This window comes from Chiloscyllium punctatum, chromosome 1, assembly GCF_047496795.1.
Source record: "Chiloscyllium punctatum isolate Juve2018m chromosome 1, sChiPun1.3, whole genome shotgun sequence".
Lineage (NCBI taxonomy): Eukaryota > Metazoa > Chordata > Chondrichthyes > Orectolobiformes > Hemiscylliidae > Chiloscyllium > Chiloscyllium punctatum.
The window spans coordinates 28383630-28410330 of NC_092739.1; the positions used below are offsets into that span (position 1 = coordinate 28383630).

At 42.5% G+C, this 26701-nt stretch overlaps 1 long non-coding RNA gene across 1 annotated transcript in view; it reads right to left on the bottom strand.

The window, feature by feature from the left end:
* Positions 1-352: 352 nt before the first annotated feature.
* LOC140482176 (uncharacterized) overlaps positions 353-26701 on the bottom strand; it is a 73358-nt gene continuing 47009 nt past the window's right edge. Inside the window, exons 2-3 of the long non-coding RNA XR_011961680.1 lie at positions 6176-6284; positions 353-640 (exon numbers count right to left, since the gene is read on the bottom strand). This is a non-coding gene — a long non-coding RNA (uncharacterized lncRNA). The remainder of the gene's footprint in view (positions 641-6175; positions 6285-26701) is intronic.

Consider the following 26701-nt stretch of genomic DNA (forward strand, 5'->3'; position numbering starts at 1 on the left):
GGGTGTGGCCATCACTGACTAGACCAGCATTCACAATCGCTCATCCATAATTGCCCTTTAGATGGAGGTGCTGAGTTGCTTTCTTGAATGTCAGCAGTCCATGTGGTGTAGGTACACCCACATTAGGAAAGGAGTTCCATGATGTTGAACCACAGAAAGTGAAGAAACACTGATATAGTACCAATTCAGGATGGTGTTTATTTGGAAGGGAACCTGCGGGTGGCTGTCTTCCAAAGCAACTGCAGCCCTTCAGGGTGGTAGAGTTCAAGGGCCCCGAAGGTGGTATTGAAGGAACTGTGATGATTTTTTTTTGTAGTGTATCTTTAGATAGCACACACTGTTTATGTTGTGCTTTTATGGTGCAATGAGTAAATATGAAGCTAGAGATGGAAGTCCCAATCAAGTAGACTGGATGGTGTTGGATCTGTTGAGTATGGTTGGCGCTGCACTCATCCTGGCTATTGGAGAATATTCCATCACATTCCTGACTTGTGTCTCGTAGATGGTGAACATGCTTTGGAGAATCAGGAGGCAAGTTACTCACCACAGAGTTCCAAGTATTTATGCAGCTGTTCCATTTCAGGTGCTGCTCAATGATAATTCCATCGATGTTGATAGATAGCATTCAGTGATAGTTTCACTAAGAAATGTCATGGGAAGATAGTTAGATTCTCTCTTATTGTAGATGCTATTTCCTTATCATTTGAAACTAGCTTACCAATAAATTAACCTAAATCATCACACAGGCTTAGAGATTGATCGTTTTTGATGAAATTTTCTCATTTTCTGATGAAATTGCCCACTTCAATAATATTACCTTGTAAATTGTACACAATTGTATACTTCTTAGAGAAAAGGGGATTGCCATTTTAAGTGTTCAATTAGATATCAAGGTATGATTTCATAAATGTATGACAGCAATTTTAAAATCATTAGCACAGGTGGTGCAGTGGTTAGCACTGCTGCCTCACAGCACCAGAGACCTGGGTTCAATTCCTGCCTCAGGCGACTGACCATATGCAGACACCTGAGGTTGTTGTCAGGTGTGGAGTTTGCACATTCTCCCCGTGTCTGCGTGGGTTTCCTCCGGGTGCTCTGGTTTCCTCCCACAGTCCAAAAATGTGCAGGTTAGATGAATTGGCCATGGGAAATTGCCTGTAGTTTAGGTGTAGGGGAATGTGTCTGGGTGGGTTGTCCTTCAGTGGGTCAATGTGGACTTGTTGGGTCAAAGGGCCTGCTTCCACAATGTAAGTAATCTAATTTAGAAAAAGCGGATAAGCCATTCAATTTTGAACAATTGAAAGAGGGGAGTGAGCTTCTAATGGGGAAGAGCAGTTGTTGTAAGTTTCAGAAGCGTCCAATAGTTTTGAGCCATTAACTGGAGTAATTTTGTTGACAGTAAATCAAAATCACAACCTAATTTGTAATCTATCTTGACTGTACTGATTTATACTGTTTAGGTTATAAATCACGGTAATACATAGTAGAGAATAGCCATAATCTCCAATATTCATACTGTGACAAATATAGAAGTCTGCAGTCCTTCAATAGCTGTCTCTACGAGCTTGTCCTCAGAAAGGAAAATTGCTTTCCCGCAGGATAACAAAACTGTCCCCAAAGACTTCACATGTACCATAAATAGACAAAATTATTGCATAATTATGACAATATGGACTGAAATTGTTTGAAGGGCTTAAGGCATCTTAAGGTAGCAATTTCTCTTGTCAATGTGTCTAAAGACAGCATAAATGCAGTTGCAGAGATTTCCTGGGTTTCCTATCTGTAGTGCAACCATGCTTTTAGAACATATGTCTGATTTAGCTCAGATGACTAACAGAAAAAAACCATTAGCAACACATTTATAATTTGCCTGCACTTTTCAACCACAGCTGTCTTGAATTCAGTGTTGACTATATGCTCAAGCATTAATGTCACATTGGAATCAGTTAGTTTTTGTGCTCTCCACTGAATTTGAGTTCTTCTCGGTGCAACATTTAGGAACAATGAGGGTGCTTGTTAGCCTGTGTTGTGTGGTTGATAATTTTGAAAATATCAATGTTCACTCATTATTCTTTGAAACTGACAACAACCTCAGGTGTCTGCATTTGGACAGTTAAAAACAGAAATCCAGAAGTCATTGTCAGTGATTGTCCCTCCCCTAACTGAATGCATATATGAAGAATGCTGATGGAAACCAATTAAGAATCATTGAATTGATATTAACTTCAATGTCAAATTCCTCCATTTCATTATTTTAAAAATGTAGATTTTTAAAATATTAAACATTTTTAATTATATTTCAGCTCATATTTTAATCTCATTTGTATGCTATTTTCTTTTCCTTCCTTCAAGTAACAAAAAGTGAGTGAAAAAACATGTATTACTTCCTGGTTTGTTGCCTGTGAGAGCTTTCAAACATGATTGACTGTTTAGCTCTGTTGACATCAAATGGGAATTTAACATACATTGTTTACAATTGCATCACAAATAACTTAGAAATGAATATGGTTCACCCTATATAACTGGCCAATTACTGCCCCATCAATCTACACTCGATCATCAGTAAAGTAATGGACGGTGTCATCAACAGTGTTATCAAACAGTACCTGCTCAGCAATAACCTCCTCAGTGAGGTCCAGTTTGGGTTCTGCCAGGGCCACTCAACTCCTAACCTCATTACAGCCTTGGTTCAAACATCGACAAAAGAGCTGAATTCCAGAGGTGAGGTGAGAGTGACAGCCCTTGAAATCAAGGCTGCATTTAACCAAATGTGGCATCAAGGCGCCCGAACAAAACTGGACTCAATGGGAATTAATGGGAAAATACTCTGCTGTTTGGAGTCAAACCTGGCACATAGGAAGATGGTTGTGGTTGTTGGAGATCAGTTATCTCGGCTCCAGGACATCTCTGCAGGAGCTCCTCAAGATCATGTCCTAGGCCTAACCATCTTCAGCTGCTTCATCAATGACTTTCCTTGCTTCATAAGGTCAGAACATTTGCTGACGATTGTACAATGTTCAGCACTAATTGCAACATCTCAGCTACTGAAGTAGTCCATGTTCAAATGCAAGGTAAAAACAACGACTGCAGATGCTGGAAACCAGAGTCTAGATTAGAGTGGTGTTGGAAAAGCACAGCAGTTCAGGCAGCATCCGAGAAGCAGTAAAATCGACGTTTCGGGCAAAAGCCCTTCATCAGGAATACAGGCAGAGACCCTGAAGGATGGAGAGATGCATGTTCAAATGCAGCAAGGCCTGAGCAATACCTAGGCTTGGGCTGAAAAGTGATAGGTAATATTTGCGCCACACAAATGTCAAGCAATGACTACTCCCAATAAGAAACAAACTAAGCATGGCCCCTTGACATTTAATGAAAATAGCATCACTGAATTCCTCAGTATCAACACCCTGGGGGTTACCATTAAGCAGAAACTCAACTGGACTCACCACCAAAACAAAGTGATGACAAGAACAGGGCAGAAGTTAGGAATACTGCAGAGAGTAACACAACTCCTGACTCCCTGAAGCCTGTTCATTACCTACAAGGCATCAGTCAGAAATGTAATGGAATACTTCTCACGTGCCTGGATGGGTGTGGCTCCAACAACACTCAAGAAGCTTGACATCATCCTTGACACTTGATTAGCATCACATTCATAAAGGTTCACTCATTCCAGCATGTAAAATCTACAAGATGCATTGCAGAAATTTGGTAAAGATCTTTAAACACAACCTTCCAACCCCATGATCACTTTCATCTCGAAGGACAAGTGCAGCAGGTGGTTGGGTACAAAGCAACTTCTCCTCCTAGCCAATCACCATCCTAACTTAGAAACGTGTCACTGTTTCTTCACTGTGACTGGGTCAAAATGAGGCCATAATACCATAGGAGCAGAATTAGGTCATTCAGCCAATGGAGTCCACTCTGCCTGATGAAGGGCTTTTGCCTGAAACGTCAATTTTACTGCTCCTTGGATGTTGCCTGAATTGCTGTGCTTTTCCAGCACCACTCTAATCTAGACCCTGCCATTAAATCATGGCTGATATATTTCTCAACCCCATTCTCCTGCCTTTTCCTCATAACTTTTGATCCCCTTACTAATCAGAAACCTATTTATCCTTGTCTTTATTACAATGACTTGGCCTCCACAATGAATTCCACAGATTCAACACCCTCTGGCTGAAGAAATTCCTCCTCATCTCTGTTCTAAAGGGTCATGCCTTCATTCTGAGGCTGTGCCCTCAGATCCTAATCTCTCTTACTAGTGGAAGCATCTTCTTCATGCCCACTCTGCCCAGGTCTCTCAGAATCCTGTTAAGTTTCAATCAACATCAACCTTCAAAATTCCATTGAGTACAGACTCAGAGTCCTCAATTGTTCCTCATATGATAAGCCCTTCATCCTCTGGATCATTCCTGAAAAATCCTGGAATTCCCTCCCTGAAGGCATTGTGGTTTGACCTACAGCACATGGACTGCAGCAGTTCGAGAAGGCAGCTCACCACCACCTTCTCAAGGACAACTAGTGATGGGCAATAAAAATGCTTGCCAGTCAATGACACCCAAATCCCACAAATGAATAAAAAAAGGCACTGCCAGCAGAAAATCTCACCCCTCTGATTGCAGATGAATTCATCTAGTATGTATCAATCTCCTGCCCTCTAATATGTGAGTCAGCAAACGTGCTAAAGTATTTTTATCCTCTGTGTTTTGGCATAATTCAGGGCACATAATTGCACAAGGACAAAAGTTTGATTTATCAGAATTGGGGGATAAAAAGCACAGGAAGTCAAACTGCAAAATCAGTGTTGAGAGCACATTTGCAAGAAAGAAAGTACTAAGATAAATTACTGAGAAATGTCTGAAATATCCTGCAAAACCTGATCCACGAGGTAACACTCAACTCCACAAGAGAGCAGCTTGTTCAAAATAACTGAATTTTGTGACTATTTAACCTTTGCATAGAATGGCCTTTATGCAAGAAATCATGGAAAAGAATAAGCTAAAAGAGTTCTAATATCAGACTGTCATTTGGATAATTATATGCTTCTGCTGATTAAAAAAAACAATAATACTAAATGTGAAATTTAGCACTTCATCCCAGTTTCAAACCATGCACGCTGCCATCAAGACCTCTTTACTGTATAAATGTTTACCAGACTACAGGCTAAGGAGTAGATAGACATGCTGCACTTGTGACCTTTATGTAAACCTAAGTCCATGAGAGAGTGGAGAACATAATGCTTGAATGTTTTGTTGTGTGTCAAGAGTCTGCTGGAGCACTAGACATGAAAGGATATGACTTACTTAAAAGAATATTTATAGAAAGCAAACAGTAAAGCTAAATTTATAATCATTACCATCTTTAGAATCAACACACCTGGTCTGGTTACTTTTATGACAATTAATTTTGTTCAGATTTCCATGGTAATACTTTGACATAATGATTCAGCTCAAATAACACCATTTACTGTGTTTAACTACAAACACTACACCATTCAGATCGATGGCCTCAGTTCTATGGGCTGACCTAATTACTTTTCAGCACATCATTAAATGTATTTATGGCTAATACTATTTTTTTTCTCTTTTCTATGGCATTTAAAAGAAAAATGTGATTTTTCAATGTTCACATATAAAAGGATTAACTTTTGTGATGCAGCAATGTTATTTGAAAGGTCTCCATCTCATTTTAAAATGACCAACTGTTTTTTTTAATATGCAGGCAACTAATTTAATGCTTCTATTCATAGTATATAGTTCATATCAACCCACATGTTTTGTGACAACTAAAATCTTTGGAACCTCTCTATCTAGAGTTAATTTACCATAATTTCATGCTTCCAGCACTTTGCTGAATTTTCATCCAGTTAGTATATTCTTCAGATTGTATCGTGCCAGTGATAGGTTCACAAAGGTTATGACTTGAGTTCTTAAGACATTGTCAATTTTAGAGGTACTTTTTTTTACTGAATGCTAAAACAATGGCCCCCAATCAGTCTTAGTCCTGCTCTCTAGTCATATTGATCTGTTTATTGGTGATTCTTCTTTCCAGAAAATAATTATAATGCTGCTTTTAACTTACAAATTGAAATGCAAAATAATTCCTATTAAGGGCATGAGCTAATTCAGTAAATCATGGGCCAACCAGCATTGAAAGCATAAGAGGTATGTACTTTACATGCACTTGAAACAGTCTTGATAGCACCCATGCAATACTGTTTGTTCTCCAGTGATAGCAGAGTTGAATTTGGTTTGTACTGCGATGAGAATTCCTGGAGATACCTATTTTTAAAGAAGAAAAAGCAAGATCAGCAACTTAACAAGGCAATAACTTAGCAGTAGGTGTGTTTTGATCGGCAACAAAGCTGGTCACATGTTCTCATTTATTTTATGTACAGGAAAGGTGTTGTGTTCTCACACCTGAACTCACCCCATGCATTCTCAGCAAGCAAGGCTCCACATTAGAATGGGTATTTTGTCAAATTGTCACTGTACATTTTTAAGAAGGGGGATAGCATGGTAAAAATACCACAGGTATTTTAAATCCAAAATAATAATACAACATACAAGAAGCACTCAAAAAGTCTGATTGTTTCTCCGGAGAGAGAAACGGAGGGCTGGTTTGATGGAGTTGGCCTGATGGGCACAAGGGTTAAAAACAATGACTGCAGATGCTGGAAACCAGATTCTGGATTAGTGGTGCTGGAGGAGGACAGCAGTTCAGGCAGCATCCAAGTAGCTTCGAAATCGACGTTTCGGGCAAAAGCCCTTCACCAGGAATAAAGGCAGTGAGCCTGAAGCGTGGAGAGATAAGCTAGAGGAGGGTGGGGGTGGGGAGAGAGTAGCATAGAGTACAATGGGTGAGTGGGGGAGGGGATGAAGGTGATAGGTCAGGGAGGAGAGGGTGGAGTGGATAGGTAGAAAAAGAGATAGGCAGGTAGGACAAGTCCGGACAAGTCACGGGGACAGTGCTGAGCTGGAAGTTTAGAAATGGGTGAGGTGGGGGAAGGGGAAATGAGGGAACTGTTGAAGTCCACATTGATGCCCTGGGGTTGAAGTGTTCCGAGGTGGAAGATGAAGCGTTCTTCCACCAGGTGTCTGGTGGTGAGGGAGCGGCGGTGAAGGAGGTCCAGGACCTCCATGTCCTCGGCAGAGTGGGAGGGGGAGTTGAAATGTTGGGCCACGGGGCTGTGTGGTTGATTGGTGCGGGTGTCCCGGAGATGTTCCCTAAAGCGCTCTGCTAGGAGGTGCCCAGTCTCCCCAATGTAGAGGAGCAACGAATACAATAAATGATATTAGTGGATGTGCAAGTAAAACTTTGATGGATGTGGAAGGCTCCTTTAGGGCCTTGGATAGAGGTGACGAGGGAGGTGTGGGCGCAGGTTTTACAGTTCCTGCGGTGGCAGGGGAAAGTGCCAGGATGGGAGGGTGGGTTGTAGGGGGGTGTGGACCTGACCAGGTAGTCACGGAGGGAACGGTCTTTGCGGAAGGTGGAAAGGGGTGGGGAGGGAAATATATCCCTGGTGGTGGGATCTGTTTAGAGGTGGCAGAAATGTTGGCGGATGATTTGGTTTATGCGAAGGTTGGTAGGGTGGAAGGTGAGCACCAGGGGGCTTCTGCCCTTGTTACGGTTGGAGGGGTGGGGTCTGAGGGCGGAGGTGCAGGATGTAGATCTGGATTAGTGGTGCTGGATAGGCACATCTGGATTAGTGGTGCTGGAAAGGGCCTGACTCCCAACCCCTCTTGATCAGCAACCAGCCTGATGAGTAAAACCTACTAGACTCCACTTTTGGAGCAAGCATCTCCTAACATGAGAATGTTGTTTGAAACATTTTCTGATTGATGAGTCCCTCATTATAACTAAGTACAGAAAACTGTGGGAAAAATTCTAAAAAAGAATAATGCTCAGTGTAACTTCTTCTCATGGACTTCTTGGTTCATTTCCGAGTCACTTAAAGTTCCCCAGTTCAGATGGTGGAGACTTTTCATTTAATTCCCTCTCCATGTTCCCATTGAATCAACAACTACACGTTTTTAGAAGACAGGATTCTGACTTAATGGTACTGTGCCTAAGCCCTTCATATCTGGGATCATTCTTGTAAACTTCCTCTAAAGCCTCAGCAGGACTTCCCTGCCCTTGTAATCCAGCCCTCCTGAAATTAATGCTTACAAATTATATTTGCTTTCTTAACTTATAATAGAACCTGCATTTAACCTTAAGAGAATTCTGGACTAGAACTCCTAAGTGCCTTTGTCTTTCAGATTTCTGAAACCTTTCCCCATTTCGAAAATAGTCTCTGCCTCTATTCTTCCGACCAAAGTGCATAACCTCACACTTTCCCATATTGTATCCCATCTGCCACTTCTTTGCCCACTCTCCTAACCTGTCCAAGTCCTTCTGCAACCTCTCCACTTCCTCAGCACTACCTGTCCCTCCACCTACCTTTGTGTTATCTGGAAATTTAGAAACAGTACCCTCAGTTCATTTGTCCAGATCATTAATGTATAATGTAATTGTGGTCCCAACACTGAACCCTGTGGAACTCCTCTAGTTATGGGCTGCCATCCTGAAAAGAACCATTTTATTCCTACATTGTCCTCTCCCAGTCTGCCAATCCTCTAACCATGCCAGTACTTTGCCCCAAACATCATGGACTCTTATTTAGCAGGCTTCTGTACAGCACCTTTCCAAAGGCCCACTGGAAATCCAAGTAGGTTACATCCACTGGATTTTTTTTTCTAAATTTCTCATTACCTTGTCAAAGAATTCTAACAGATTTTGACAATGGATTGTCTAACTTCCCTTTGACGAACTAACTCAGGCCTATTTTACCATGCACTTCCAAGTACTCTGCAATCTCATCCTTAATAATGGACTCTAACATCTTACCAACAACTAAGGTCAGGCTAACCAGCCTACAGATTTAACAAAGCATATCACTGGTCATCATTCAACGTGAACATCTTCCATCAGGAATATTTTGAGAGTAATAAGTAACAGGAACTTAGAGTTTTCGTAAACCCAAGGTGCTGAGGCAAAATGGGTCAACCATCTTTTTGCTGACTATCATCAGCTTAGAACACAAACTAGTGATGGCCAGATGGCCCAAAGGAGAAAGTGTTCAATTTCTGGACAGATCAAGATGTTTTTTTGAAGTTTAAGGGCTCTGATGGCACAGTGATAGTGTCCCCACCAGCCCAGGTTCAAATCTAACTTGATCCAGAAATCTGTCATGCTAAGTCCAAACAGGTTGATGAAAAACCATGAACCAAACTTGTAGCCTATCTACTTTCTGCTGTAACTGATAGTAGTTTAATGCACAAAGTGACAGGGTGAGACTGAATAACCACAAAAACTAAAATCATAACGAGTGACAAGTAGTTCCTCAGCAGCAAGTATATGACCCAAAACTATGTCAAAATTAATCCTGTAAACTTCCTATAATCTAAATGAATTGCATTACACAGATACATTATACATTATCACAACTACTAGAAGCTCCTCGTAAACACTAAGGAGCAACTTTACACATCAGATAAGCAATTTGAAAAATTTCCCTTTCACTCTCATTGCAGAAGTCAATGCTTAAGAGAGAAAATGCACCAGAAGGAGAAATCTCTGTTGCTAACATCCGTGGAGGACAATGTGCACAGTCACTGCTCATGGAGTCTACCCTGAGATGGTGGTAATTACTGTACAAGATGGAGGGCCGGAGAAGCCAGTGGCAACCGTTCAATAATCTTCGTGTCGAGCCTCCTCACTATCATGTGGTGAGTGAGAAAATGAGAATCTGCATATTAATGAGTTAAAATTAACTAATAACAAGATGTTAGTGCATGCAAATAGGGATGTCATGCTCACGAGAGACAATCGTGTTCTGTATTCTGCATCAGCCCATTGGTGAGATAGGTGATGCGAAATGTTTATTGTACATATAAACTGTAGTTGAGGCACTTTACAGAATTCTGCACATGATAGAAGTTGAACTTTATGCAATTGCAAATCTTGATGGTTATGCAATGTGCTTTCACAAATTTTATAACGTATGCTGAAAAATGGTCAGCGCCCTTCACACTGTTATCAAGCCTCACTTGAATTGGTCAGAAAATGGAGCTGACACTAGATTAGATTAGATTACTTACAGTGTGGAAACAGGCCCTTCGGCCCAACAAGTCCACACCGACCCGCCGAAGCGTAACCCACCCATCCCCTACATTTACCCCTTTACCTAACACCACAGGCAATTTAGCATGGCCAATTCACCTGATGTGCACATCTTGGACTGTGGGAGGAAACCGGAGCACCCAGAGGAAACCCACGCAGACACGGGGAGAATGTGCAAACTCCACACAGTCAGTCGCCTGAGTCGGGAATTGAACCTGGGTCTCTGGCGCTGTGAGGTAGCAGTGCTAACCACTGTGTCACCGTGCCGCCCACAAGCCTCAGCAAAAGCAGCACGGTGACTCAGTGGTTAGCACTACTGCCTCACAGCGCCAGGGACCCGGGTTCAAATCCCCCATCGGGCAACTGTCTTTGTGGAGTTTGCACGTTCTCCCTTTGTCTGCATGAGTTTCCTCTGGGTACTCTGGTTTCCTCCCACAGTCCAAAGATGTGCAGGTTAGGTGAATTGACCATGCTAAATTGCCCAATGTGTTAGGCGGATTAGTCAGGGGTAAATGTAGGGGAATGGGTCTGGGTGGGTTGCTCTTCAGAGGGTTGGTGTGGACTTGTTGGGCCGAAGGGCCTGTTTCCACACTGTAGGGAATCTAATCTAAGTATTTCAGGTATAGTTCTCAAAAAATAACTCTGAGAAGTAGTTTCATTTCTACAAAGCCAGGCTTGTGGAACTGAGTGGAAGAATGTTGCAGGTTGCGGGGGAGTTGGATGAACTGCAGATTGGGGTGATTCACTTTGGGAAGAATGACAGGAAGGGTCAATGGAAAGATTCTGGTAGTGTGGATGTGCAGAGGAAGTTTTGAGTCCATGTACATAGATCCCTGAAAGTGGCCACCCAGGTTGATAGTGCTGTTAAGAAGGCACACAATGTGTTAGGTTTTATTGGTAGAGGGATTGAGTTATGCAGCTGTAATGCCATGCTGCAACTATCCAAAACACTAGCGCAGCCTCACTTGGAATATTGTGTACAGTTCTGGTCACCCCAATACAGGAAGGATGTGAAAGTATTGGAAAAGGTGCAGAGGAGATTTGCCAGGATGTCGCTTGGTCTGAAGGGAAGGTCTTATGAGGAAAGGCTGAGAGACTTGGGTCTGTTCTCATTGGAGAGAAGAAGGCTAAGAGGCGATTTAATAGAGACGTATAAGATGATCAGAGGATTAGATAGGGTTGACGGTGAAAGTCTTTTTCCTTGGATGATGACGGCAGCTTGTACAAGGGGGCATAACTACAAATTGAGAGGTGATAGATTTTAGAAAGATGTCAAAGGCAGGTTCTTTCCTCAGAGAGTGTATAAGGGCATGGAATGCCCTGCCTACCAATATAGTTAACTCAGCCACATTAGGGGCATTTAAACAATCCTTGGATAAGCATATGGATGATGATGGGATAGTGTAGGGAGATAAGGTTCACAGGTTGGCACAACAGCGAGGGCCGAAGGGCCTGTTCTGCGCTGTATTGTTCTATGGTCTATGTTCTATGAACTGATTCTGACTCTATATTGAAGTCATAAAAAGTGTTATAAAAATGTGGTCTTTTTCACATAATAAATAGCTCTTCTTATGCAACTTGTTGGGCAGTGATGCAATGTGATCTGTGGACCAAGCATTTCTTTTATAAAAAGCATGATTTCAACATCTTGAGAAAACACTGTCAATTTAAAACTAATATTGAGCTCGAGGTTGTATTTTATCAGCAGTCACACATACATTTCTTTTAATGTAATTGGTAATCAATACACCACTTTACCAGAGACCATTGTTACAGTGTGAGTGAAGAACAGATTATCACATCAGCACTTTATATAATTGAAATGTCACCAGTGGTCAGAAGTAAACATGTAAACTCAATTCTCCACTCGGAATGTTTCAAAGATTAAACAGCTTGCTCTAGTATAACGAGAACATTGAATAGCCAAACTTCAGATCCATAATAAATGTGAAATGTCTGCCTTTGCATGCAAACACATAATCTATCCAAACGTGCAAACACTGTCTTTTGAAGCTTGCTGTGGTCTCACACATGTTTATTTGGTGTAGCCAATTGTATGCAAAACTTTTTCAGTAAAAATTGTGATTCATAAAATCCCGTCTCTCCGACAATTTCAAAGGTTTATTACTCATCCAGACACATGTGAGACTCTTTAATTGATGAAAGAAACAAAAAGAGAGAAAAAAATCTGGCAACAGAACTTGCTCCAACAGACATTTCCCAGAGCAGACCTGATAGCACTTTTTTTTAAAAGTACTGTTGGAGTTTGAATCCACGTGCCCCTGCCCACCCCACCAACTGAAAGAAACAGACTGGAGCAATGTCCTTTATCTTCGGTTTTCCTGCGTTATGTTGGTTACTGTTTACATTATGGACTGAAGAGCCAAGAAGTAGCCTGGGAACAGAGAGCTCTGCTGGTATAACTGGAAGATTTCACAGAGTCACCTGGGTGTGAATGCAACATTACTATGGTGCCAGGAATACACATTATTATCAGAGAGAGGCAGACAAGGGTCTGTGAAAGATTCGAATCACCATTTGGACAGTGTCTGGCCACACTTTGGTGCTCTTGCTCCAACAATCTCGAAGCATTGTTTTAGTTAATGTGCAAAGAGCAACAATAAATCTCAGCTCAATTTGTTACTGTTTTTTTCATTTCCATTCCTTTATCTAATTTTGTCCCTCTCCACACTATCAGATGTTGTTAGATGCAAGTAAACAGTTGAAGGTGAGGGAGTGAGCAGATAATTTTGTCCGTTTAAAGAATCGGGGTTCAATGTATATTTTTATTGAGTAGGACATTGGTAAGGCTACATTTGGAGTACTGCATACATTTCTGGTCACCCTACTATCGGAAGGATGTCATTAAACTGGAAAAGGTGCTGAAAAGATTTACAATGATGTTACCTGGACTTCAGGGCTTGAGTAATAAGGAGAGGCTGGAAAGGCTGTGACTTCTTTCACTGGAGCCTAGGAGGCTGAGGGGTGACTTTATAGAGGCTTATAAAATCATGAGGGTTATAGATAAGATGAATAGCCAAGGCCTTTTCCCCAGAATATGGGAGTACAAAACTGGAGGGCATGGGTTTAAGAGAGGAATGATTTAAAAGGGACTTTAAAGGCAACTTCTTAACTCTGAAGATTTTGTGTCAACAAGATGCCAGAGGAACTGGTAGAGGGGAGTACAATTGCAACATTTAAAAGACGTTTGAGCAGATACATAGATAAGAAAGGTTTAGAGGGATAGGAACCATTCACAGTCAAATGGGACTAATTCAGTTTAGAAAAACTGATCGAGTTGGACTGAAGAGTCTGTTTTCATGCTGTACATGGTGCACATTGGCACCAATGACATAGGTAGGAAGAGGGGTGGGGAGGTCATTCAGGAGCTCAGGGAGTTAGGCTGAAAGCTAAAAGCTAGGACGGACAGGGGCATCATCTCTGGGTTGTTGCCGGTGCCACGTGACAGTGAGGCAAGGGATAGGGAGAAAGTGCAGTTGAACACGTGGCTGCAAGGATGGTGTAGGAGGGAGGGCTTCAGGTATTTGGACAATTGGACTGCATTCTGGGGAAGATGGGATCTGTACAAGCAGGATGGGTTGCACCTGAACCAGAACGGCACCAATATCCTAGGAGGTAGATTTGCTAGCACTCTTCGGTGGTGGGGGGGGTTTAAGCTAATTTGGCAGGGGGATGGGATCCGGACTTGTAGTCCAGCAGGTAGGTTAGCTGTTTTTCATGATGTCCAAGAATGTAGGGAGGCTGTGGAGAAGGTAGCACTGACAGGGAATACTTGCGGACACAGAGATGGGTTCAAGTGTGTATACTTCAACACAAGGAGTATCAGAAATAAGGTGGGTGAACTTAAGGCATGGATCGGTACTTGGGACTACAATGTTGTGGCCATCATGGAAACATGGATAAAAGAGGGACAGGAATGGTTGTTGGAGGTTCCTGGTTACAGATGTTTCAGTAAGATTAGGGAAGGTGGTAAAAAAAGGAGGGGGGGTGGTGTTGCTAATTAGAAATGGTATAACGGCTGCAGAAAGGCAGTTTGAGGGGGATCTGCCTTTGGAGGCAGTATGGGCTGAAGTCAGAAATAGGAAAGGAGCAGTCACCTTGTTAGGTGTTTACTATAGGCCCCCCAATAACAGCAGAGATGTGGAGAAACAGATTGGGAAACAGATTTTGGAAAGGCACAGAAGCCACAGGGTAGTAGTCATGGGTGATTTGAACTTCCCAAATATTGATTGGAAGCTCTTTAGATCAAGTAGATTCGACGGGGCGGTGTTTGTGCAGTGTGTCCAGGAAGCTTTTCTAACTCAGTATGTAGATTGTCCGACCAGAGGGGAGGCCATATTGGATTTGGTACTTGGTAACGAACCGGGACAAGTGATGGGCTTGTTAGTGGGTGAGCATTTTGGTGATGGTGACCACAATTCTGTGACTTTCACCTTGGTTATGGAGAGAGATAGGTGCATGCAACAGAGTAGGTTTTACACTTGGGGGAAGGGTAAATACAATGCTGTAAGACAGGGTCTGAGGAGCATAAGTTGGGAGCATAGGCTGTCAGGGAAGGATGTCATTGAAATGTGGAACTTTTTCAAGAAACAGATATGATGTGCCCTTGATATGTATGTACCTGTCAGGCAGGAAAGAGATGGTCGTGTGAGGGAACCTTGGTTAACAAGGGAGGTTGAATGTCTCGTAAAGAGGAAGCTTACATAAGGTTGAGGAAACAAGATTCAGACATTGGAGGGTTACAGGATAGCCAGGAGGGAGCTGAAGAGAGCTAACAGAGGGCATGAAGAAGGTTTGGCAGGTGGGATCAAGGGATAACCCCAAGGCCGTTTATGCGTATGTGAGAAACATGAGAATGACGAGAACGAGGGTAGGTCTGATAGGAGAGGTCTTGAATGAGTACTTTTCTTCAGTATTTAGAAATGAGAGGAGCCATATTGTTGAAGAGGAGAGTATGACACGGACTGGTAAGCTAGAGGAGATACTTGTTAGGAAGGAAGATGTGTTGGGCATTTTGAAAAACTTGAGGATAGACAAGTCCCCCGGGCCTGACGGGATATATCCTAGGATTATGTGGAAAGCAAGAGAGGAAATTGCAGAGCCGTTGGCAATGATCTTTTCGTTGGGGGTGGTACCAGGGGACTGGAGAGTGGCGAATGTTGTGCCCCTGTTTAAAAAAGGGAATAGGGATAACCCCAGGAATTACAGGCCAGTTAGTCATACTTCGGTGGTAGGCAAAGTAATGGAAAGGGTATTGAGGGATAGGATTTATGAGTATCTGGAAAGACACTGCTTGATTAAGGACAGCCAGCACGGATTTGTGAGGGGTAGGTCTTGCCTTACAAGTCTTATTGAATTCTTTGAGGAGGTGACCAAGCATGTGGATGAGGGCAGAGCAGTGGAAGTAGTGTACATGGATTTTAGTAAGGCATTTGATAAGGTTCCCCATGGTAGGTTTATGCGGAAAGTCAGGAGGTATGGGATAGTGGGAAATTTGGCCAGTTGGATAGAGAACTGGCTAACCGGTCGAAGTCAGAGAGTGGTGGTAGATGGTAAATATTCAGCCTGGAGCCCAGTTACAAGTGGAGTTTCTGCAGGGATCTGTTCTGGGTCCTCTGCTGTTTGTAATGTTTATTAATGACTTGGAAAAGGGAGTCGAAGGGTGGGTCAGTAAATTTGCAGACGATACGAAGATTGGTGGAGTTATGGATAGTGAGGAGGGCTGTTGTCGGCTGCAAAGGGACTTAGATATGATGCAGAGCTGGGCTGAGGAGTGGCAGATGGAGTTCAACCCTGTCAAGTGTGAGGTTGTCCATTTCGGAAGGACAAATAAGAATGCGGAATACAGGGTTAACGATAGGGTTCTTAGTAAGGTAGAGGAGCAGAGGAACCTTGGGGTCTATGTTCATAGATCTTTGAAAGTTGCCACTCAGGTGGATAGAGCTTGTGAGAAGGCCTATGATGTATTAGCGTTTACTAGCAGAGGGATTGAATTCGAGATTCGTGAGGTGATGTTGCAGCTGTACAGGACCTTGGTAAGGCCACATTTGGAGTACTGTGTGCTGTTCTGGTTGCCTCACTTTAGGAAAGATGTGGAAGCTTTGGAGAGGGTGCAGAGGAGATTTACCAGGATGTCGCCTGGAATGGAGAATAGGTCATACGAGGATAGGCGAAGGATTGAAACGGCGAAGGATGAGGGGTGACTTGATAGAGGTTTATAAGATGATCAGGGGAATAGATAGAGTCGACAGTCAGAGAATTTTTCCCCGGGTACAACAGAGTGTTACAAAGGGACATAAATTTAAAGTGAAGGGTGGAAGGTATAGGGGGGATGTCAGGGGTAGGTTCTTTACCCAGAGACTGGTGGGGGCATGGAATGCGCTGCCTGTGGGAGTGGCAGATACAGAATCATTGGTGACCTTTAAGCGGCAATTGGATAGGTACATGGATAGGTGCTTAAGCTAGGACAAATGTTCAGCACAACATCGTGGGCTGAAGGGCCTGTTCTGTGCTGTATTGTTCTATGTCTATGTTCTATGTACACCTCTCTGACTCTATATGCCCTTCCACCTTTTACGATGTTGCTCTGGCTCAATATTGTCACCATTCTGTACTTTGGCGACTCAAGTACTAAGCCTGTGAAATTAGGTTCATCAACTGGTGTACCCAAGAACTCTGTGGGAAGCTAGAAAAGTGATTGGAGGGCCTCTTGCTGAGATATTTGTATCAATGATAGTCACAGGTGAGGTGCCCGAAGACTGGAGGTTGGCAAACCACTGTTTAAGAAGAGTGGTAAAGACAAGCCAGGGAACTATAGACCAGTGAGCCTGACCTTGGTGATGGGCAAGTTTTTTTTAGATTAGATTAGATTACTTACAGTGTGGAAACAGGCCCTTCAGCCCAACAAGTCCACACCGCCCCGCCGAAGCGCAACCCACCCATACCCCTAACCTAACACAACGGGCAATTTAGCATGGCCAATTCACCTGACCTGCGCATCTTTGGAGTGTGGGAGGAAACCGGAGCACCCGGAGGAAACCCATGCAGACACAGGGAGAATGTGCAAACTCCACACAGAGTCGCCTGAGGCGGGAACCTTGTCGAACGCCTTACTGAAGTCCATATAACTCACATCTACCAATGTGCCCTCATCAATCCTCTTTGTTACTTCTTCAAAAAACTCAATCAAGTTTGTGAGACATGATTTCCCATGCACAAAGCCATGTTGACCATCCCTAATCCGTCTTTGCCTTTCCAAATACATGTACATCCTGTCCCTCAGGATTCCCTCCAACAACTTCGACAAGGTTCCCCATGAGAGAGTGGTTAGATCTCATGGAATGCAGGCTCAAAGGTAGAAGACAGAGGGTGGTGGGGGAGGGTTGTTTTTCAGACTGGAGGCCTGTGACCAGTGGAGTGCCACAAGGATTGGTGCTGGGTCCTCTACTTTTTGTCATTTACATAAATGATTTGGATGCGAGCATAAGAGGTAAAGTTAGTAAGTTTGCAGATAACACCAAAATTGGAGGTGTAGTGGACAGCAAAGAGGGTTACCTCAGATTACAACAGGATCTTGACCAGATGGGCCAATGGGCTGAGAAGTGGCAGATGGAGCTTAATTCAGATAAATGCGAGGTGCTGCATTTTGGCAAAGCAAATCTTAGCAGGACTTATACACTTAATGGTAGGGTCCTAGGGAGTGTTGCTGAACAAAGAGACCTTGGAGTGCAGGTTCATAGCTCTTTGAAAGTGGAGTCACAGGTAGATAGGACAGTGAAGAAGGTGTTTGGTATGTTTTCTTTTATTGGTCAGAGTATTGAGGACAGGAGTTGTTGGGACATCATGTTGCAGCTGTACAGGACATTGGATAGGCCACTGTTGGGATATTGCATGCAATTCTGGTCTCCTTCCTATTGGAAAACATTTACAAGGATGTTGCCAGGGTTGGAGGATTTGAGCTTTAGGGAGAGGCTGAACAGGCTGGGGCTGTTTTTCCTGGAATGTCGGAAGTTGGGGGGGTGACCTTATAGTGGTTTACAAAATTATGAGGGATAGGGTAAATAGTCAAGGTCATTTCCCTGGGGTCGGGGAGTCCAGAACTAGATGGCATAGGTTTAGAGTGAGAGGGGAAAGATATAAGAGACCTAAGGGGCAACTTTTTCACACAGCGGCTAGTATGTGTATGGAATGAGCTGCCAGAGGAAGTGGTGGAGGCTGGTGCAATTGCAACATTTAAGAGGATGGGTATATGAATAGGAAGGGTTTGGAGGGACATGGGCCGGGTGCTGGCAGGTTAGACTAGATTGAGTTGGGATATCTGGTCGGCATGGACGGGTTGGACCGAAGTGTCTGTTTCCATGCTGTACATCTCTATGACTCTATGACTCTATAACCGGTATTGGTGCTGCACAATCACCAAGTCTGAAAAAATATTATTGGGAAGGTCCTTGCACTGTAGCCCAACATGGAACACTCTGACAACCCAGTGGGTGTGCTGTGGGTGCACCAGAAGCATGGAATGTGAGTGAATCAAGATGCCAAATGCCAATTGAAACTGACCTGCCATCTTGGAATGTGGGTGTGGCTGTGCCTGGTTCCAGCACCATCCCTATTGGCATCATTGACTTCACCTGATAGAGGAGCACTGCTCCAAAAGCAGGTGATTTTGAATAAACCTGTTGGACTATGCTGAACATCACACAACACCAGGTTATTGTCCAACATATTTAATTGGAAGCACACTAGCTTTTGGAGCGCCGCTCCTTCATCAGGTGGTTGTAGCGGCGCTCTGAAAGCTAGTGTGCTTCCAATTAAATATGTTGGATTACAACCTGGTGTTATATGATTTTTAACTTTGTACACCCCAGTCCAACACTGGCATCTCCAAATCATGACAATTGGACTATAACCTGGTGTCATGTGACTTCCGGCATCATTTAAAGTTGCTGATCATCCCCCCCGGAGACATTCAGTCATTGAACCTCATTCAAAATCTTTTAGAGATGCTGTAGAAGAAATAATCACAGACTTGTAAGATCAATTGAGAGGGTTCATAAAAGATTTAAAAGAATGTTGCCAGGGTTGGATGATTTAAGCTACAGGGAGAGGCTGAACAGGCTGGGGCTGTTTTCCCTGGAGCGTCAGATGCTGAGGGGTGACCTTATAAAGGTTAAAATCAAGAGGGGCATGGATAGAGTAAATAGGCAAAGTTGTTTTTTTCGCTGGGTGGGGGAGTCTAGTACTAAAGAGCAAAGGTTTAGAGTGAGAGGAAAAAATTTAAAAGGGACCTAAGGGGCAACTTTTTCATGTAGGGTTTGGACCATGTGTAGAATGAGCTGCCAGAGGAAGTGATGAAGGCTGGTACAATTACAAAATTTTAAAGGCATCAGGATGGGTACATGAATAGGAAGGGTTTAGAGGGATATTGGCCAGGTGCTGTCAAAAAGGACTAGATAAAGTTAGAATATCTGATGGGCATGGACAACTTGTTTGAATGGCCTATTTTCATGCTGTACATCTCTACGATTACGACTCTAAATGTTAAAACACTTATCTTCTTGGATGATCAGCTGATTCATGGGGCTAAAGGCAGCTGCACAGGTGAGGTGCTTTTGACTTTCCTTTTCTGGTACAATGTTAATGGAAGTCCTGTGTTCAATGCCCCTGGAGGAGATTTACAAATTTTTTGGATTTTCAAGGGAGTGATTCTGGATTCTGACCAGGAAATCAGAGAAGCTGTTTGATATGTCAGGACAAAGACTGCTTCAGAGATCTGGCAACTGTTGCAGCCCCTCTTAGACTTCACATGGCTTGGAAATAGAGCCCAGCCAACAGAGACAGCAATCTATCCAGAGAGGGAGAGTAAGGATAAGGAATTGCAATAGCATTCCCTGGAGAAGAACTCTTCAAACTTCACCTAAGCCAGAGACAGTGTCTGGCATGTCAGTACTTCAAAAAAGTGTCGGCATCTTAACTGTAGCACCTACTACAACTCACAGCAGAATGTCACAAATTACCATGGATTTCTTTCCACAGAGATTTGCTTAGAGAAAAAAATAAATTTGGCCAATAATTGTTAGCTCTTGAAGGAAAAAAGTTAAGGTGTGAAAAGCTCAGATGGCTGTGGATCTGGTGTTCTGACACACTAGTCACATGCAGTTGTCTCTGGAATCTTGTCAGATACAACTTGCTCAGGAAACATAGCATTGACAAGTATTTCAGATGCTTTTGAAGGTTTCACATTGGACTCACATTGCAAGTCTTTTAGAAAAAGGCACGGAATGAGTTGGATAACCTTTTTCTCAACAGGTTGAAATTTTCTAGCAGTTTCTTTTCCTTAGCAGGCCTTTCTGCATATGAAATACAAAACAACATTCAAACAATACAGCCATAAAATATAGACAAGTGATTTTTAAGAAGTGAGTTGAAGAAATTGTCTGAAATCATATGTTTTTTCTGAAGCAACAACCTGCCTGAAAATTATCCTCATGCCAACCTGAGACACAGAGAGAAATTTGAACTCATTTATCTTCCATTCCCAAGTATACCTTTTGTTTTAAAAAGAATATGGATACTTCAGCACCATCCATTGTTTGTTTTGAACCTTTCTTTCATCTGTGGAAATGACGTGAATAACTTATGTCTCTAATATTATCAGATGCGCTAGCTTTGTTACAAATATAACAGAGGATCGCTGTGGTTTATTGTTTTCATATTTCCATTTTGTTATTCATAATTGGGATGTGTGCACAACTGCTAGACCAGCATTTATTGATAACCGTTAATGGTCCTTCAGAAGGTGATGATGAGCTACCTTCTTGAACTACTGCAGTATAACCATTTACAGTGGGTGCAACCACAATGCAATGGGACTTCCGGGATTACAACTCAGCAAAAGTGAAGGGACAATAATATAATTCCAAGTTAGGATAGAGTGCAGTTTGAAGGAGATTTTGCAAGTCATGAGGATGGAAAATCCCCAGCATAACTGCTAAGAAAATTCCTTATAGACTTGGCAATAAATAGTTCTAGTTGATAACATCTCAAACTGCTTAGTATGGCCACAATCTGAGTAGTCTGATATGAATGAGCATAGACTTTGTTATCGGCTGGGATTAGTAGTAGAATTCAGAGAGGCCAGTTTTAAAAAGTTCTTTAAGTTTTCAGATGAAAGACAGGAGTGCAGAATCTTACAGCTGTTTGTCCCACACCATTTTATTCATTTGTCATCAGGATGTGAACATATCCTGCAAAGTGACATTAATTACCCTATTTCCAGTGTTGTACTGGTCCGTCTTCCTAAACCATAGGATTTGATTGGGAATGCCCTAGGATTCTAAACCAGTAACAATGAAGAAACAACTTTATAAATTTTCCATGAATAATGCTAGTTGGTCCAAGACTTGGAGAAAAGCTTGAAGCTAACGGTATACACAGTTTATTGATGACTTTGTTCATCTTGGTGGAAGAAATCATGGGGAGAGAGATACTTCTGAAGGAAGCTTGGTAATTTATTGCAGTCCATTCTGTAGGAGGTCCGTATTCAGTCACAATTTGTGGAGGATGTGGGTGTTCAGTGGACTTAAGAGCACCGATAAAATATATATAGTATTGCTATGTTTTGCTCCACCTATGCATGTGCGCAGTAAATATTTCTGATTTAAACACTATTGCTGGTAAAGAGATTTTGGGCAGTCAAAAAGTGAACTTAATTGAAAACATTTGATGAAAATATGAATTTAACTCATTATTGGGTAGATGCTAGAATCATGGTTGTACGTAAACATCTTCCTTGTTCGTTAGCTCATGTTTGTGGACAAAATTATGAGAAGCCTGGATGGAGAAGATAAGGAGAAAGTATTTCCACTCATAAAGGATTTGAGAATGAAAAGATTTGAGAATGAAAGGGTACAGATTTATAATGACATGTGAACTGTAGGTTCCATTGCCCTGTAATTCCCAAAGTAATCATGTGGGCTGAAGCTTGCTGGGGGTCTTGCTTCCTGGCTAGAGACACAGCGAGAGACCAAGCTACATCTTTTGGGAAGGCCTGCCAAGCTGGAAGTCAACTAGGCAGTGCTTGGCCACCAGCACTGGAATCAAGACCTCCTAGGACAGAGATCTCACCCTCCAGGATCTATTAACCAATCAAAAAGCAGCAGATCTTGTGCTGAACAGCACCCTCTAGAGGCTGCGGCTACTACCAAGATCAGGTGTTCCCACCAGTGAGTAGGATGAAACCCTAAAGTCGTCATTAATTGACCCTTTAGGTGGCCTCAACTTAGGCCTTCCTGCCGAGTAGTTAACACTACTGGAGGTGGGAATGCAGCAAGGTTTGAGTGTGCCACCATGCCACCCAATTATATGTTTGATTAGATTAGATTCCCTATGGTGTGGAAACAGGCCCTTCGGCCCAACAAGTCCACACCAACCCTCCGAAGAGTAACCCACCCCCTCTGACTAATGCACCTAACAACTATGGACAATTTACCATAGCCAATTCACCTGACCTGGACAGTTTTGAATTGTGGGAGGAAACACAGACACGGGGAGCATATGCAAACTCCACACAGACAGTCGTCCAGGGCTGGAATTGAACCTGGGAGCCTGGCGCTGTGAGGCAGCAGTGCTAACCACTGAGCCACCGTGCTGCCCACTTTTTAGTTTAAGTTCTTTCTGCCTCATAAATGAGTGGAGGAAAATACAGGTGATTACTGGTTGCAGAGGGTAGAACGATACCATAGTGATGTGACGATGCTAGGGCTGGCATCTGCTGGTCATGAAAATTAAGTGAGCTACCATGTCCCTCCCAGCTTACCTATCAAATGCTGGCATTGTCAGAATAGTACAGCATTTTCATCAATCCATGGATATTTGGACTATTCCTGTTTCAGTAACATTGTAGCTTCTGTATCTACACTTCATTCAAACCCTGTCCACTACCTTGTAAACTTAAATTCGCTATCTCTCAATGAGCTATATTATCAGCATACAGCCTGTCATCACTCATGTGATTCCCTGTTTATTTCAAGTAGTTTGGTAAAGTGCCATAAAAAACTAATTTTACTCAAAACTATCACATTCTTTTAAGAAAATATTTAAGCATAATTTAAATGTACTGAGGGAAATATTAACAACTCAAAGAAGTATGAGAGACAAATCTGTACGGAGACAGATATCTCATTTCATTTGTCTAGGATAAGCCTGAATGAGTTCTTGAGAATGACGGATTTTTTCTTTTCTTTTTTAAAATATACTGTTTCTGTACCACTATCAGTGTGTACTTAAAATGAATTCTGAATATAATGTTAATCCTAGTAAATCTTCTGTACAGTTGAGATTTCACACACTTCCAGTGAATGCAAGGGCATTAAAGTCTTGGTGACAGAGAACAGACTAGTATCTCACTAAGTTAGAAAGTACAAATATTTCAATTTTTACCAGTATTTTATATGATCTTTACAGAAGCCAAATGTGTTCACAGAATAGACAAGTGAGGATTTGACTGGAAATAATAGTGAATTCATTTGGCTCCAGCAGCAAATAATGATTTCTTGACACTTCTAAACATTTTTATATGCAGTGTCCTTAGCCTCCTCATTCTCATCAAGTTAGTTAAAGTGATCCAGCTTTACCTGAGCCAAATGGCACTATAAAGTCAATCCACCCCAAAATGGTCCAAAATCATACCAAAATTGATAAGCTAATTTTCTATGAGAGTCAAAGCATATGCCTTCCTAATAAGGGGATTTTTGAGAAGGGTGAGACAAGGGGTATTAGTTTAGCTGCCCTTTATCTGCTTGTTATCTGCTTTCCTAGAGAAAAGTATCTCACTTCTGTTCAGTCACTCGTCATGATAGAAAACTAATGACAGAGTTCATCGTGTGGGAAATTGAGAGTGTAAAATCAGCATGCTGGTTCTTGCACTCCAGTATAGTAGCAGAGAACAAAATGCTTTGCTACAACATTGCTTTTCTTTTGTAAAACATTTTTGCATGGAAATGATGGGCATACATCAGATAACATCACAGTATGAAGATATTTCGATATTCTTCTGTTAGAAAGAATCTGCAATGCTTTGAAAATGTATTAATTTGTTGATACCTAACAGCTAAGTAGTTATCTTCATTTTCTGAGGCCACAGTAATCATCCTCACTATCTAGGGTGATTGGTTGTGTTCTCGAAGGTACCTGGGTGTCTGCTAAGGCCAAACTATTCTTAAAAGGGTCTGCTAAAAATAGAACTGGTAACTGAGTTTTGAATGAACTGTTGTCTTTGGATATCTTCTCATTATTTTCTTTCTGCCTCTGATATGTGCTTGCTTTCAAAGGATAGTACACTGTTTTTAATTCGCTTATGCCAGATGCAGTGATCCTGAACACACTTCTACCAGGACTTGAAGTTGGTATCAAAATCCTTAAGTGAAGTTTCAGATTTTTCTTGGAGGGATCTAAGTATTCAAGTGCGTGAGTCACAAAAGGTTGTACACAGGTATAGCAAATAACTAAAAAGGCTGAGGAATGTTTTTTTTATTACAAGAGGAATTGCACATAAAAGTGAAAATGTTATACAGGCAATAGTAAGACCACATTTGGTGTCACTCAGGGATACGATCACCTATACGCATGACAGGGAGTTTCATCACATTCTACATCAGTCTGGATCAGAAGAAGGCTTTGAGGAGAATATTGCATACTGACATGGTGGATATGCTCTCACAATTGGGATTTTGGGAGGCAATATGCAACTGGATTTGACTGCTCTACACAAACATCAGCAGCAAGTTTTCAATTAATGGATGGAAGTCAGAAAGCATCCTGATCAAATCAGGCTATAGCCTTCCTTATTTGTGTGTTGCACAGGACTTTTTGCCTAGTCCATCAGGATGGATGTAGGCTGGACAGCAGTCGCAATCCCAGACAGCAGAGTCCTGCAAGTCAAAGTCTCTGTACATGGACAAGGTCACTGACTTCTGCTCAGATCTATTGTCAGTGCACAGACTCATGAGTATCTGTGACCAGTTTGAACTGGCCTCAGGACCCAAGGAAAATCGAGGCAGAGCAAAGCCATGGGAACTGGGCCAATTCCTTTACCTCTTTAACTGTCAGCTCAGGTCACCAAAGGTAATACTTGGTGGATCTGGTGGTAATGTCACTGGGCTAGTAATCCAGACACCAGGCCAACACTCTGGGCCTCAAGTCCCACCACAGCAGATGGTAAAACATGAGTTCAATAAAATTCTTCTGTCCATCTTTAGTGTCTATTCAGGAATGTTTTACCTGGTCTGGCTCACAGACTCTCAGCAATGTACTTGATTCTCAAACGCCCTCTGGGTAATTAGGGATGGCCATAGCCAGTGACACCCATAGAGGGCCGGGGGTGTCAGCTAAAAACTAAAAGGAGGGTATCACCAAGGTGAGACAGAAATTAGGCATATCAAAGTGACACTGCCTTCCAATCATAGGAAGGGAATCACTAAGATACTGCTGTACATGGCCCAGGTCTGACCCATTCCCCAAGCTTGTTTTGCCACAGTCACCTGAGCCATCTACTGCTTTATCAAGAGGGAAAAGATGGATGGTTCCCAGAGGGACATCATGTACAAAGCCCTGGACAGAGACAGGAATAATGTACCCAATGTCACCCTCATACTATTGGCCAGCTTTGTATGCTGACTGCATCAAGCTAGACATAAACTCTTGGACCAAAGCACCAAGTATCAGTACATTCTGAGGCTCTATCTCTTACCAGTGTTGCATGCAATGGGAGTGACGTTGCCATGGAATGCTCCAAGTAGCCGGCCTATCCTCTATAACCTGTCTCACTTGAAACAGTTTGTACAGAAAACACCTTTAACAGCAGGTCCAGAAGACTGTGGTAAGTATATATGGTCCTCAAGACCTTGTTGGAAAGGCAAAAAGATTTATACACTTAATGGTATGATCCTGAGGAGTGTTGCTGAACAAAGAGACTTTGGAGTGCAGGTTCATAGATCCTTGAAAGTGAAGTAGCTGGTGGATAGGATAGTAAAGAAGGCATTTGGTATCATAAAATCATAGAATCCCTACAGTGTGGAAACAGGCCATTTGACCCAACATGTCCACATTGATCCTCTGAAGAGTATCCCACCCAGACCCATATTACTGTACATTTCCCCTGACTATTGGACTTGGTCTACATATCCCTGAACACTATAGCCAATTTAGTATGACCATTTCACCTAACCCGCACATCTTTGGACTGTGGGAGGAAGCCAGAGCACCTGGAGCAAACCCATGCAGACACAAGAAGAATGTTCAAATTCCACAGACAGTCACCCAAGACCGGAATTGAACCTGGATCCCTGGCGCTGTAAGGCAGCAGTGATAAACACTGAGCCGCCGTGATGTGGTATGCTTTCCTTTATTGGTGAGAGCATTGAGTATAGGAGTTGGCAGGCAATGTTCAGGCTGTGCAGGACATTGGTTCGTCCACTTTTCGAATATTGTGTGCAGTTCTGGTCGCCCTTCTACT